This window comes from Geotrypetes seraphini, chromosome 5 (assembly GCF_902459505.1).
Source record: "Geotrypetes seraphini chromosome 5, aGeoSer1.1, whole genome shotgun sequence".
NCBI lineage: Eukaryota > Metazoa > Chordata > Amphibia > Gymnophiona > Dermophiidae > Geotrypetes > Geotrypetes seraphini.
In genome coordinates this window covers 261,707,885-261,722,160 of record NC_047088.1, presented here as the reverse complement: position 1 = coordinate 261,722,160, position 14,276 = coordinate 261,707,885, and the positions used below count along the sequence as shown (strand labels likewise).

At 49.9% G+C, this 14,276-nt stretch overlaps 1 protein-coding gene across 5 annotated transcripts in view; it reads left to right on the top strand.

The window, feature by feature from the left end:
- Positions 1–14,276, top strand: part of TNS1 (tensin 1) — a 606,988-nt gene that overhangs the window by 39,706 nt on the left and 553,006 nt on the right. The window lies entirely within an intron of this gene.

Here is a 14,276-nt window from a genome sequence, read left to right as displayed (position 1 = left end):
TGGAGCTTTAACCACTGCACCTCACTCTCCCCTTGCTGCTTGGTTTCCACTTACCTGTGTTTTGGGCTATATATGTCACAGTGGTTGACCATCTGCTGTACATTAAGACATGAAGCATCCAATATTCATCCTGTAGCAATCATCATTATCGAGATGCTGACAACCGAAGGCTGAATTAAGACCGGATATTCAGCGCTGGTCATGTTTGGCCTCCGACCCTGACTATCCAGATACGGGAGGTCACTCAAAGTTAACCAGGCACCAGCTGATATTCAAATCAGTACCTGGTTAACTTGGCTGTCTTCACATTATCAGCTTACTTAACCAGTTAGGAGACCTAATACCAAGTGCAGAGTAGTCATAGGCAGTTTTTAGTGCCTCTCAATATTGCCAGACGGCCTGCTCAGTGAGGTTTAAGCAGGCAGGAGTCTCTCCCGCTTAACTACACCCTTTTAAATATGAGGCCAGAAAGGACAGGACGTCCTTATTTTTTAACTTGTGCCAAGCCTATAGTCTTGCTGTATCTTTTGTACTGTGATGGGCTGTCCACAGTTACACAAAGTAGAGAATGACATGGGGACAAATTTTTCCCTGTCCCTGTGGGAACTCATTTTCCTATCCCGTCTCTGCGAGTTGTTTTCCTGTTCCTGCCCCATTCCTGCAAGCTCCATCCTCATCTGCACAAACACTTTGAAATCATCGGGAAGCAACATTCTAGAGCTCAGATTGTGATGTCATAATGCCTCATTCCTCCAATGCCTAAGCTTCGTCCTCATCTGCACAAATCTCAGACGCTTTAAAATCATAAGTGTTCAAGGCTTGTGCGGTTAAGGCAGAACTTCAGGAATGGGGCAGGACGGGGCAATTGAGTTCCTGTGGGGATGGAGACTAATTTGTCCCTGTGTCATTCTCTAATACAAAGTAAAACCATTCCTGTTATCTTAGTTGGGATGCGAAGCATGACTTAAGGTAATTTAGCTCCTAAATTGGATTGCACTTGTGCCATTGTATCGCCAAATCATTCTTCTTTCCCTGGCTAAACAAACAGCGTGTGGTTTTAGTTTCTAGTCATGGGTGTGCAGGGGAATATGAATCACATTTCATTAAAACCCTTGCTATAATTATTTGATTACAAGTCAGAGAGCAGAGCTCGATTTGTAGTCTCTCAGGCTGGTTTGATAAGACTCTTTAAACTGGTGTGGTAGGGGCTAGTGTGGTTTAGAGAGTTGTGCGGGGACAGAAATCGTGCCCGTCCCCGCCAGGATCCTCTCCGTCCCCACCCGTCCCCGCCAGGATCCTCTCCGTCCCCACCCGTCCCCGCCAGGATCCTCTATGTCCCCACCCGTCCTCGCCAGGATCCTCTCTGTCCCCACCTGTCCCCGCCAGGATCCTCTCCGTCCCCACCCGTCCTCGCCAGGATCCTCTCCGTCCCCACCCGTCCCCGCCAGGATCCTCTCCGTCCCCACCCGTCCTCGCCAGGATCCTCTCCGTCCCCACCCGTCCCCGCCAGGATCCTCTCCGTCCCCACCCGTCCCCGCAAGGATCCTCTCCGTCCCCGCCAGGATCCTCTCCGTCCCCACCCGTCCCCGCCAGGATCCTCTCCGTCCCCACCCGTCCCCGCCAGGATCCTCTCTGTCCCCACCCGTCCCTGCCAGGATCCTCTCCGTCCCCACCCCGTCCCCGCCAGGATCCTCTCTGTCCCCACCCGTCCTCGCCAGGATCCTCTCTGTCCCCACCTGTCCCCGCCAGGATCCTCTCCGTCCCCACCCGTCCTCGCCAGGATCCTCTCCGTCCCCACCCGTCCTCGCCAGGATCCTCTCCGTCCCCACCCGTCCCCGCCAGGATCCTCTCCATCCCCACCCGTCCTCGCCAGGATCCTCTCCGTCCCCACCCGTCCCCGCCAGGATCCTCTCCGTCCCCACCCGTCCCCGCCAGGATCCTCTCTGTCCCCACCCGTCCTCGCCAGGATCCTCTCTGTCCCCACCTGTCCCCGCCAGGATCCTCTCCGTCCCCACCCGTCCTCGCCAGGATCCTCTCCGTCCCCACCCGTCCCCGCCAGGATCCTCTCCGTCCCCACCCGTCCCCGCCAGGATCCTCTCCGTCCCCACCCATCCTCGCCAGGATCCTCTCCATCCCCACCCGTCCTCGCCAGGATCCTCTCCGTCCCCACCCGTCCCCGCCAGGATCCTCTCCATCCCCACCCGTCCCCGCAAGGATCCTCTCCGTCCCCGCCAGGATCCTCTCCGTCCCCACCCGTCCTCGCCAGGATCCTCTCCGTCCCCACCCGTCCCCGCCAGGATCCTCTCCGTCCCCACCCGTCCCCGCCAGGATCCTCTCTGTCCCCACCCATCCCCTCCAGGATCCTCTCCGTCCCCACCCGTCCCCGCCAGGATCCTCTCTGTCCCCACCCGTCCTCGCCAGGATCCTCTCTGTCCCCACCTGTCCCCGCCAGGATCCTCTCCGTCCCCACCCGTCCCCGCAAGGATCCTCTCCGTCCCCGCCAGGATCCTCTCCGTCCCCACCCGTCCTCGCCAGGATCCTCTCCGTCCCCACCCGTCCCCGCCAGGATCCTCTCCGTCCCCACCCATCCCCGCCAGGATCCTCTCTGTCCCCACCCGTCCCCGCCAGGATCCTCTCCGTCCCCACCCGTCCCCGCCAGGATCCTCTCTGTCCCCACCCGTCCTCGCCAGGATCCTCTCTGTCCCCACCTGTCCCCGCCAGGATCCTCTCCGTCCCCACCCGTCCTCGCCAGGAACCTCTCTGTCCCCACCTGTCCCCGCCAGGATCCTCTCCGTCCCCACCCGTCCTCGCCAGGATCCTCTCCGTCCCCACCCGTCCCCGCCAGGATCCTCTCCGTCCCCACCCGTCCCCGCCAGGATCCTCTCCGTCCCCACCCGTCCTCGCCAGGATCCTCTCCATCCCCACCCGTCCTCGCCAGGATCCTCTCCGTCCCCACCCGTCCCCGCCAGGATCCTCTCCATCCCCACCCGTCCTCGCCAGGATCCTCTCCGTCCCCACCCGTCCCCGCCAGGATCCTCTCCGTCCCCACCCGTCCCCGCCAGGATCCTCTCCGTCCCCACCCGTCCTCGCCAGGATCCTCTCTGTCCCCACCTGTCCCCGCCAGGATCCTCTCCGTCCCCACCCGTCCTCGCCAGGATCCTCTCCGTCCCCACCCGTCCCCGCCAGGATCCTCTCCGTCCCCACCCGTCCCCGCCAGGATCCTCTCCGTCCCCACCCATCCTCGCCAGGATCCTCTCCATCCCCACCCGTCCTCGCCAGGATCCTCTCCGTCCCCACCCGTCCCCGCCAGGATCCTCTCCGTCCCCACCCGTCCTCGCCAGGATCCTCTCCGTCCCCACCCGTCCCCGCCAGGATCCTCTCCGTCCCCACCCGTCCCCGCCAGGATCCTCTCTGTCCCCACCCGTCCCCGCCAGGATCCTCTCCGTCCCCACCCATCCTCGCCAGGATCCTCTCCATCCCCACCCGTCCTCGCCAGGATCCTCTCCGTCCCCACCCGTCCCCGCCAGGATCCTCTCCATCCCCACCCGTCCTCGCCAGGATCCTCTCCGTCCCCACCCGTCCCCGCCAGGATCCTCTCCGTCCCCACCCGTCCCCGCCAGGATCATCTCCGTCCCCACCCGTCCTCGCCAGGATCCTCTCCGTCCCCACCCGTCCCCGCAAGGATCCTCTCCGTCCCCACCCGTCCTCGCCAGGATCCTCTCCATCCCCACCCGTCCTCGCCAGGATCCTCTCCGTCCCCACCCGTCCCCGCAAGGATCCTCTCCGTCCCCACCCGTCCTCGCCAGGATCCTCTCCATCCCCACCCGTCCTCGCCAGGATCCTCTCCGTCCCCACCTGTTCCCGCCAGGATCCTCTCCATCCCCACCCGTCCTCGCCAGGATCCTCTCCGTCCCCACCCGTCCTCGCCAGGATCCTCTCCGTCCCCACCCGTCCCTGCCAGGATCCTCTCCGTCCCCACCCGTCCTCGCCAGGATCCTCTCTGTCCCCACCCGTCCCCGCAAGGATCCTCTCCGTCCCCACCAGGATCCTCTCCATCCCCACCCATCCCCGCAAGGATCCTCTCCGTCCCCGCCAGGATCCTCTCCATCCCCACCCATCCCCATCAGGATCCTCTCCGTCCCCACCCATCCCCTCAAAGAATTACCTCCATCCCCGCCCGTCCCCATAAAAAGCAGCAATTACTTCTGACAGGATCATCCATTCCACAGTTTCTTTTGCTGTTTTCCTTGTGGAATCTCTTTGGTGGAACCCTTTTTTTGTTTTCTGTTCAGGTAATTAACTTATAAATCTCCTCTTTTACTAAGGCTGATGTGTCCATTATATTATATGGACGAACCCTGCTTCCAAAGCCTTCCATCCCCGTGGGAGTCCTGTTGGCTAGAGGGGGGTCCCCGTGGGAGTCCTGTTGGTTAGGGGGGATTCCTGTGGAACTCCCGCAGGATTCCCATGATCCCCGTTCCCGTGCAGACCTCTAGTGTGGTTTAGGAAGGATGTGGTACGGTGAAGATCTAATCCTGAGGTGCAGATGGCGGGTTTGCTGAGGGAAGAGGATATTCTGGCCATCAAGAAGGAATCCTGAAGGTTCATACAAGGACAATAGTATTATTTCTTTTTCGTATTCATATACCACTTATAACCTAAGTGGTTTACATTCAGGTACTCAAGCATTTTTCCCTATCTGTCCTGGTGGGTTCACACGCTCTCTAATGTACCTGGGGCAATGGAGGGATTATTTGACTTGCCCAAGGAGCAGCATGGGATTTGAACCTACAACCAGTGGCATAGTGAGGGTAAGTGGTGCCCATGGCGATGACGCCCTTCCACCACCCTCTTCTCCATCCTCCCGCTCCTTCCCGATCCCCCTTGCCATGCATGCGCCTCCTTCCCTTCCCCTGTACCATGGAGAGGAGGGTGTGGTGTGCCTGGTGCCTCCTACCCTTACTGCATCACTGTTGCCAGGTACTTGTGAACTGGATTGGTCGCTGTTAGAATCAGGAAACTAGGCTAGATGGACCATTGGTCTGCCCCAGTATAACTCTTTTTATGTTCAGAAAGTGTGGTGCATTTGTGGATTGGCCTCCTGTTGGAGCTGAAAACTCTCTGAATTCAAGAAAGCTTGGGATAAGTACTTAGGATCTCAAAGGGAGAGGAAGGGGTAGTAGGTGGCATAGGTGGGTAGATTTGATAGGCTCCTACATTTGGTGCGGAGCCTGAATATTCAATACTGGGCTATTTCTGGTGTCCAGCACTGAATATCTGGTCTATTTTTAGGTGGTAAAAACTTAGCTGGCCCTGTGATACTCAATGCTGGCCAGCGAAGTTGATAGTGGCCAGACCCACTATTTAAGCGGCCCGATTTGGCCGCTTGACTTAGCCGACCAGCAGTCTGAGTTTCTGGAACGCGTTGCTAGAGGATGTGGTAAGAGCACTTAACGTAGATGGTTTAAAAAAAAGGTTTGGAGAAGTTCCTGGAGGAAAAGTCTATAGTCCGCTATTGAGACAGACATGGGGGAAGCCACTGCTTGCCCCGGATCGGTAGCATGGAATGTTGTGACTCTTTGGGGTTCTGGAATCTTTGAGATTCTGGAATGTTGCTATTATTTGGGTTTCTGCCAAGTACTTGGGACCTGGATTGGCCATCGTGAAGACGGGATACTGGGCTTTGTGGCTCTGTGCAGCGCTGCGTACATCTTGTAGCGCTATAGAAATAATTAATAATATTAGTGGGCAAGGTGGAGCATTGGTCTGACCCAATAAGGCTATTCGTAAGGTCTTTATCTCCCTTCATTTTTCTCTGTTTTAATGCTTGATTTTGACCCAGTGGTTCTCCAGCTACATTGGATCTAGGCTAGGATCTTCTTACCTGAGCTATCACGGTATTTCCCTTACTGGGAATTTTCTCACCAAGTCCAACCAAACATAATTGACTGGATCACGGCAGCAACCTTCGAAGCAGCTCCATCTCCATCAGACCCAGGGAATGAAAATCCCAACCCAGGAAACATAGAAACATAGAAAGATGACGGCAGATAAGGGCCATATAGCCCATCAAGTCTGCCCACACTATTTACCCACCCTCTTAAGTCTTCTGACCCCTTAAGTATAATTGTAATTATACTGTCACTCTACTGACCTGCTCATTCAAGTCCTAGTGACCCTATCCCTTGGCATGACCTCGTAGGGATCCCACATGGGTATCCCATTTGTTCTTGAAGTCTGGGATGCTGCGTGCCTCAACCACCTGCACTGGAAGCTTGTTCCAATGCTCGATCACTCTCTCCGTGAAGAAGTACTTCCTTGCGTCTCCACGAAACTTCCCTCCCCTGAGTTTGAGCGGATGTCCTCTTGTGGTCGAGGGTCCCCTGAGAAGAAAGATATCCTCTTCCACCTCGACCCGTCCCGTGATGTACTTAAATGTCTCAATCATGTCTCCCCTCTCCCTACGCTCTTCAAGAGTGTAGAGCTGCAATTTGCTCAGTCTTTCCTCGTACGGGAGACCCTTTAGCCCCGAGACCATCCTGGTGGCCATCCGCTGAACCGACTCAATTCTGAGCACATCCTTACGGTAATGTGGCCTCCAGAATTGCACACAGTACTCAAGATGAGGTCTCACTACTCCAGATGAGGTCTCACTACTCCAGATGAGGTCTCATCAGGAACTGATGTGTAGCACACTGGAGCCCCCGTGCAGCACTTCCCATCTGAGCCACTAGGCCAGCACCTGATATCGGGGTGGGATTAGTTGAAAATTAATTGCGCAGCCTTGTTCTTCGAAATGATACTTTTGTCCCCATGTAGCACTGGGAACTTGATCACCCTGGTCATAAAAGTATGCGCTGTTTTTTTTTGCTCGGTTCTTAGAGTTCAGTGGATTTGGATCAGATGAGGGAGAGGGAGGAGATGTGGATCTAAGGGTGGCACTCTTACTTTTGACTCTGGCCTTGAAGGATTTGGCCAGTGAAGCTTTCGTTTTCTCTGCGAGTTGAAGACAGAACCAATAGGGCAGGGGAGGATGAGAAACATCTGGTTCTGATTAATTCTTCATTAAGCTCTTTAATTTAATAATGCCCTGCCTCATTAGTACAGCAGAGCAGAACAACTTGCAGTGTATTTATCAGTGTGGAGCAGCAAGAGGGTGTTTTTTTCCTGTCTCCTTTATCACATGATTTTCGTTTCTCCTCTGTCGCTGTTGCCTCCTTCCTCCCTTTTCTTTTGCTGGCTTTCATTTTCTCCCCCTCTCTCTTTTTTTTCCTGTGCTCTCATTTTTGTCTCTCTGCGTTCCCTGCTTCCGTTCTGCACAATTTTGGTGTCATAAGTTATGAGAGTTACATGGGGTTTTCATCCAGAAAAGCACAGAGGTCTAAAGGAGAATGTCGTAGGTTTCAAGCTAGACTGGCAAGTTGGATCTCTGCCCAGTGCCAGAAAGAGGGGCACACTTGTCTAAAAGTGTCCTTTTTGAATTCCCTGACCGCTAGCCATGGTCCCATGTGGTCAAACTGCTGTCTAGGGGTCATCAAGCACTTTATTAATGTGATGTTGGCATCTGGGTGGGGGATGAAGGAGCTGGCAAAACGCCTACCCACATTTTCTGCATGCCAAGTGCTCTGTAAACACTTTGGCTCAGTGGCTCTGCCTCTCCTTTCATGGGAAGAGATGAGAGTATCTTTACAGTGACAGAACACGTGCACTATTTTCTTAACCAAAATTAATATTGTTATTGGATAAATGGAAGGAAAAAGAACAAAGAAAAACTGGAACCAGATCAGAAGCTGTCAATAAACCTACAACAGCGAGTGAGAAAAACATGCAGAGCGTGGTTCATGGAGTGTGAGGGGAGGGTAGAAAGGGTGGCTTTGTTCGAAGAGGGCAGGTTGAAGAAGTGGAGAGCAGTTATGGAGAGTACTTTTAAATGGTGAGGGATAATTGTGAGGGTGGGGGGGGAGGTTAGTCATAGAGGTAAATTTGGGGGGTAGAAATGGGGTATAAATTTAGAAGGAGGTTTAGGAATGCCATATTTTACTGCATCTATGGAGCTGCTTCACAATTATGGGTAGATTCAAGAAAGATCAACAAAAATCAGGAGCAAAATTGCCATTATACATCCCCCCTCCATATTCGTGGGGGTTAGGGGCAAAGCCAGCCCATGAATAACTTCAGGGCCGACTCTGACCCACCCCTGCCTCCTTAGCGCCTCTCGGACCTCTCCACTGTTCTTACTTTTTAAAACCAGGTGGACGGGAACAAAAATGGCTGCCATGAGTTCTCATGAGACCACGGGAACTCACGGCAGCCATTTTTGTTTCCAGTTCTGCATAGGGCAGGAGCGTAGGAAGATCGCTCCTGCCCTGCTTCACCGCTAGACCGCCAGGTTTTAGAAAGTGAGTAAGGGGAAAGGTCCGGGAGGCAGGGGTGGGTCACCCAGACAAAAATCGTGAATAAATGAAGTTGCGAGTTCTGAACCAGTGAATATGGAGGGGGATGTGTATAGAATAGAGCCTAAGTCGGCATGCAGTTGTGGCTTGACATTCTGCCATGTCAAGGCTGATGTGAATGTTTGTGCCTAGAGTTGGCAATTGCAAGCATAAGTCATTGAACTAGAGGAGGCAGCAATCCTGGATATTCAGTGCCAGGGTCAAAAGTTGGTGGCTTGCATTCAGCCGGTCAAGCTGATTTTCATCAGCTGGCTGGCTAAGTCTAAAGGCCAAAGATAGACCTGGAGGATCTGTCTGGCTGCGTGCCTAAGATGGACAGTTGATGAAAATCAGCAGTGACTGGTTATAGCCGATCAGATGAGACTTAGTTGGCTGGGAGCGTGGCTGTCTGGCTAAGTCCCACTCAGTATGGGGGGGGGGGCATATTTTTTTTTCCTTTTCATCTGCGATAGATCAGGTCATACTTGCGGGTTATGCCCATCTACCAGCAGATGGAGACAGCGAGCTATTAAAGCTGCTGTGGAAGAAGTTCCAAATACGAGGGCTCTTCAAAAAGTTTCCGCATTTTTATTTTTGAGAACATTATTTGTTAAATATCTCATAAACAAATGACATCACTTTTGCACGGAATCCCCCTGTCCTGCATTGCATTTTTCCAGTGACATGCTATGACACGCCCTCTCCCGCCCCATTTCCCATGAAAACATGAAAGTGCGGAAACCTTTTGAAGTGCCCTTGGAGCATCTCTAGTCTCTAGCTCTCACAGACTGTGCAGCTCTGTCTCAGGTTCCTGTGGTGGGCTCCTAGTCACTTCTTGAGACTTCACATGAGCTTGTGGGGCAAAGACTTTATCTCTCAGCATTTTGAGGTAAAACTGCTGGTGCCAGGTCCTTCCCCTCCCCCCAAAGACTATTTTTCCCTTTGCCCCTTTAAAAGAAAAAGTCTAAGCCTTCTTCGAGACTTTTTTGAGGGAAATATTTCATTGGAAATGACTTTCATGCAGTTCTCGGTGCCTGGGAGCCAGAAGTCCCCTATTTCTACGCTGGAGTGAGTTTGCTCTGCTTTTGCCGAGTTGGTTAAATGCTGCTTCTAGTGTGGGAGCTGGTGAACAGCATCTGGCCTACGCGCTATGGGCTTGATTCTATAAATGGCACCTAGGTTAGGCGTGGCTAGATACTCTTATCGGAGATGCCTAGCAATACCTAACTCCCCCCCCTTTTACAAAACCGCGCAAGAGGTTTTTAGCGCCAGCTGGCGTGCCAAATGTTCTGTGCCGCTCTGACTGTCATTGAGTTCCGATGTGTGTCAGAGCAGCACAAAACATTCAGCACACTGGCCAGCCCTAAAAACCTCTTGTACGGTTTTTTAAAAGGGGGACGGGGGTTAATTCTGCATGCCACTTAATTTTTCTTAATTGATTTAATTGGCATGGTAATTAATCATTATACACAGCAAAAAAAACCCAAAAAAACCTGGGAAAAATACCCCATGAAGAAATGGCGGAGAATGAAGAAGTGGAAATGGAACATCAACCAGGGATACACAAGTAGATGAATATTTATTAAAAGCCAATAAAACAGTCTTTAAATCAAATATTGACTGCAGACCCAACACGCTCTGTGTTTCGGCTTTAAAAGCCTGACTCAGGCGCACAATGACATCCAGTAGATGGCAGTCATGTGCTGTCAGTGATTAGGTTTAAATGAACTCAGCCAAATCTCGGGTACAATACCACAACGGTCAAATTCCTTCTGGGGCAAAACAGTAGTGCAGCAGCTCTTAACATAACTTAACATCGTACTTATAAACCGCAGAACCGTAAGTTCAGTGCGATGAACAAAAGATTAAAAATAACATAACCTAAGGATAATTGAAATTAGTTTGCTAAATATTTTTTAAAAAGATGAGTTTTCAATTGAATTCTGAAATGCTTGTAAGAGCAAGCACTACGCAAGAGTGGCCTGTGTATCCCGTGTCCTGTGTCAGGTCTGCAAACAATATTTGATTTGAAGATCGTTTTATTGACTTTTAATAAATATTCATCTACTTCCTGGTTGATGTCTAGAGTTCCATCCCCACTTCTTCATTCTATGGTAATTCACTATGCCATTAAAAACCAATTAATAAACATTAATTAAAGTTGTGCATGGAATTCCATACAGCACCTAGCAATGACTAAGTTGAAGCACCAACCGGCGTCTAATGATGACCACCAGAAAAGTAGGCGTGGTTAGGGGCGGAGAATAGGCGTGGTTGGACAGCATTAGATGTCTATGGTAGGTACTGGCAAATTAGTTCAGGAAGACCCTGGCCTAATGTAACGTTGCCTAGTACTACGATGCCTAGCAATGCCTAATCCCCTAATACCTAGAAGTTGATTGACAATTGCGCTGACCGGAACTAGGAGTTAGGCGCCATATATTAAGCTGTAGATTTGCCAGTTACCTCACCTTTTCTGGGTACTTGCGCTCAGTCTAATGTTGGGCAAGGCAGTGCTGTGTTGGTGGGATCTTCTGCAATAAGAACATAAGAATAGCCTTACTGGGTCAGCCCAATGGTCCATTCTCATGGTAGCCAATCCAGGTCCCTAGTACATGGCCAAAACCCAAAGAGTAGCAACATTCCATATAGAATCTCAAAAAATAGTAAGATTCTGGAATCCCAGAGAGTAACAAGATTCTAGAATCCCAAAGAGTAGCAACATTCCATACAGAATCTCAAAGAATAGCAAGATTCCGGAATCCCAGAGAGTAACAAGATTCTAGAATCCCAAAGAGTAGCAACATTTCATGCAGAATCTCAAAGAATAGCAAGATTCCAGAATCCCAGAGAGTAACAAGATTCTAGAATCCCAAAGAGTAGCAACATTCCATACAGAATCTCAAAGAATAGCAAGATTCCGGAATCCCAGAGAATAACAAGATTCTGGAATCCCAAAGGGTAACAACATTTCATACAGAATCTCAAAGAATAGCAAGATTCCGGAATCCCAGAGAGTAACATGATTCTAGAACTCCAAAGAGTAGCAACATTCGATATAGAATCTCAAAGAATAGTAATATTCTGGAATCCAAGAGAGTAACAAGATTCTAGAACCCCAAAGAGTTGCAACATTCCATACAGAATGTCAAAGAATAGCAAGATTCCGGAATCCCAGAGAGTAACAAGATTCTAGAACCCCAAAGAGTAGCAACATTCCATACAGAATCTCAAAGAATAGCAAGATTCCGGAATCCCAGAGAGTAACAAGATTCTAGAACCCCAAAGAGTAGCAACATTCCATATAGAATCTCAAAGAATAGCAAGATTCCAGAATCCCAGAGAGTAACAAGATTCGAGAACCCCAAAGAGTAGCAACATTCCATGCTACCGATCCAGCTTTTGTGGCTGAGGCAGCAGGGTTGGATTTTTCCTCTCGAGCTTCTTCGGCTCAAATAGCACCTGCTATGGATGTGCCCGCATCAATTAGTTTGCCCTCTAATCTTGTTTTTCTAATTCACTCACAATTTCTGACATGTCTCACACTGCCTCAGATTCTCAAGCTCTTCTTTTTTTCTCTGGAATTTATACTTTTGACAGTGACAACCTCTGTCTGATGCAGCTTCTTTGCAGCATGCCCTGGAAGAGCACATTTCGAAGAAATGCAGACTAGATACTCTCAGGGATTCTGACAGTGACTTGACACAGCTTTGTCTGTTATTTTAGACTACTACAATTAATTATTTCTGTAGTGCTATCAGACATATGCAGCGCTGCACAGAGTCACAAAGAAGAAGAAACAGTCCCTGCTTGAAAGAGCTTACAATCTAAACAGCCAAAACAGACAACAGGATGTCATGGATACAGTTAAGGGGAAGGGTTAATCAGCTGGCTGGGTTGGAGGGCAGAGGAGTAGGGTTAAGGATTGAAAGCTATATCAATAAGGTGAGTTTTCAGTCTGTTTTTTTTAACAAGGCAAGGGAAGGGGTTGACTAGTCTATATTTCCTGAGGGAGATGATCCCACAGTTGCTAGATTCTCATAAGGGGGAGCTTTATTATTACTAAGGGTCTAGAAGTTCTTAATATTTCCTCCCCTGTTTCTGTCTTTTCCTAGCAGCTGTATACGGTTCCCCCCACCTGAGTACTGTGTATTGATGAGCCTTCTTTTCCAGTTTGTCTGTCTTGAGTAGATTGCAAGCTCTTCTGAGCAGGGACTGTCTTATAGACAGCAGATATTTATCCTAAAAAGATATAGATTCTCAAAACTGACATATTTCAATGACTAAATTGAAAATAAAATCATTTTCTTTATCTTTATTGTCTCGTGATTTTATTTTTCTAATTATCTTTTCCCAGTCTATGGTTGCACATCCTTCTGTCTGTGCTCTTAATTGTGTTCCCAGGGTCTTATCCATTGGCTATTTTTCTCTTCTTCACTTTCTGTCTTACATAATGTGACCATTTATTTTTTTCATCAAAACAGGACATCCCGCCCCCAATCCCGCCCTAGCCCCACCCCCATCCTCACCCTAGCCCCGCCCCCAATTTCTTCCATTAATTTTCATGTACACACAATATCTTATTAATTCATAATGGTAAACATAAAATATAAAAAAAACCCACAATGCACACTGTACGCAGAGAAAATATTAATTATCATTTACGAGTTTCAGGGTTTTTTCAAAGATGTCAAGACAGATTACTTTAAAATATGCAATGTCACCTCAGTAACTATAGAAAAATAGACAAATATAGTGCAAAATATAGACAGCAGATATAAATTCTCAAAACAGACACATTTTGATCACTAAATTGATAATAAAATCATTTTTCCTACCTTTGTTGTCTGGTGATTTCATGAGTCTCTGGTTGCACTTCCTTCTGACTGTGCATCCAATCTTTCTTTCTTTTGCATTGAACATTTCTTTCAGAATCCAGCCCCATCCCCTTTGGGTCCAGGTCTCTCTCTCTTTTCCCTCTGTTACCCTCCCCAGATTCAGTGTCAATTCTCCTTTCTACCTTTGTTCCAGGTCTCCCTCTCTCTCCCCCTCTGTTTGAACCTCCCAAAGTCCTGCATCTGCCTCCTGTCTTTCCACTTTCATCAAAACCTTTTTCTCTGTAGTCTTTCTAATGTGCTTACAACCTCCCCCCTTTCTCTGCCTCTCTCTCTCCTTCTTTCCTTCCTCCCTCCCAGCAGATTTTAGCATATCTCTCTCCTCCTTTTATCCCCTCGGATCTAGTATCTATCTCCTTCCTCTTTTCCTCCTCCCAGGTCTGGTATTTGTCTCCTCTCCTTCCCCCCTGCTCTGGCATCTCTCTCTCCGCTCTCTTCCTCTTGTTCTTCCCTGGTCTTCCGTCTCAATTTATTTTCTGCCCCTCTCTAAATTCTTTTTTACTATTCAGTCCTCAATTTCCCTCTTTCACTGTGTCTACCTATAGCTTGCCACCTCTTTCCCTCACCCCTTCCAGTAACTAACTCTATCCTCTTCCCTCAATCTTGCATGTGCCCTTTTTTCTTTCTCCTCCCCACTTCCTTCCAGTGTCTGTTCCCCCTGTCCCTCACTCTTCCATTCAGCGGCTGTCCCTCCTCTCCCCCACACCATTCAGTGTCTGTTTCCCTCTCTCTTTCCCTTCTATCTACTGTTCACTCTCTATCTCGCTCCTTCCATTCACTGCCCTCTGTGCTCTTTCCATCTAGTGTTCGCCCTCTCTCTCTTTCTCTCTCTTCCATATGGCATCGTCCCTCTTTCTATGCTCCTTCCATAAACTATCTATCCCGTGCCCCTTCTCTCCTTTGTACATGATTGATTTCAGCTCTGTCACCTCTATGTTTTTCTCTCTCT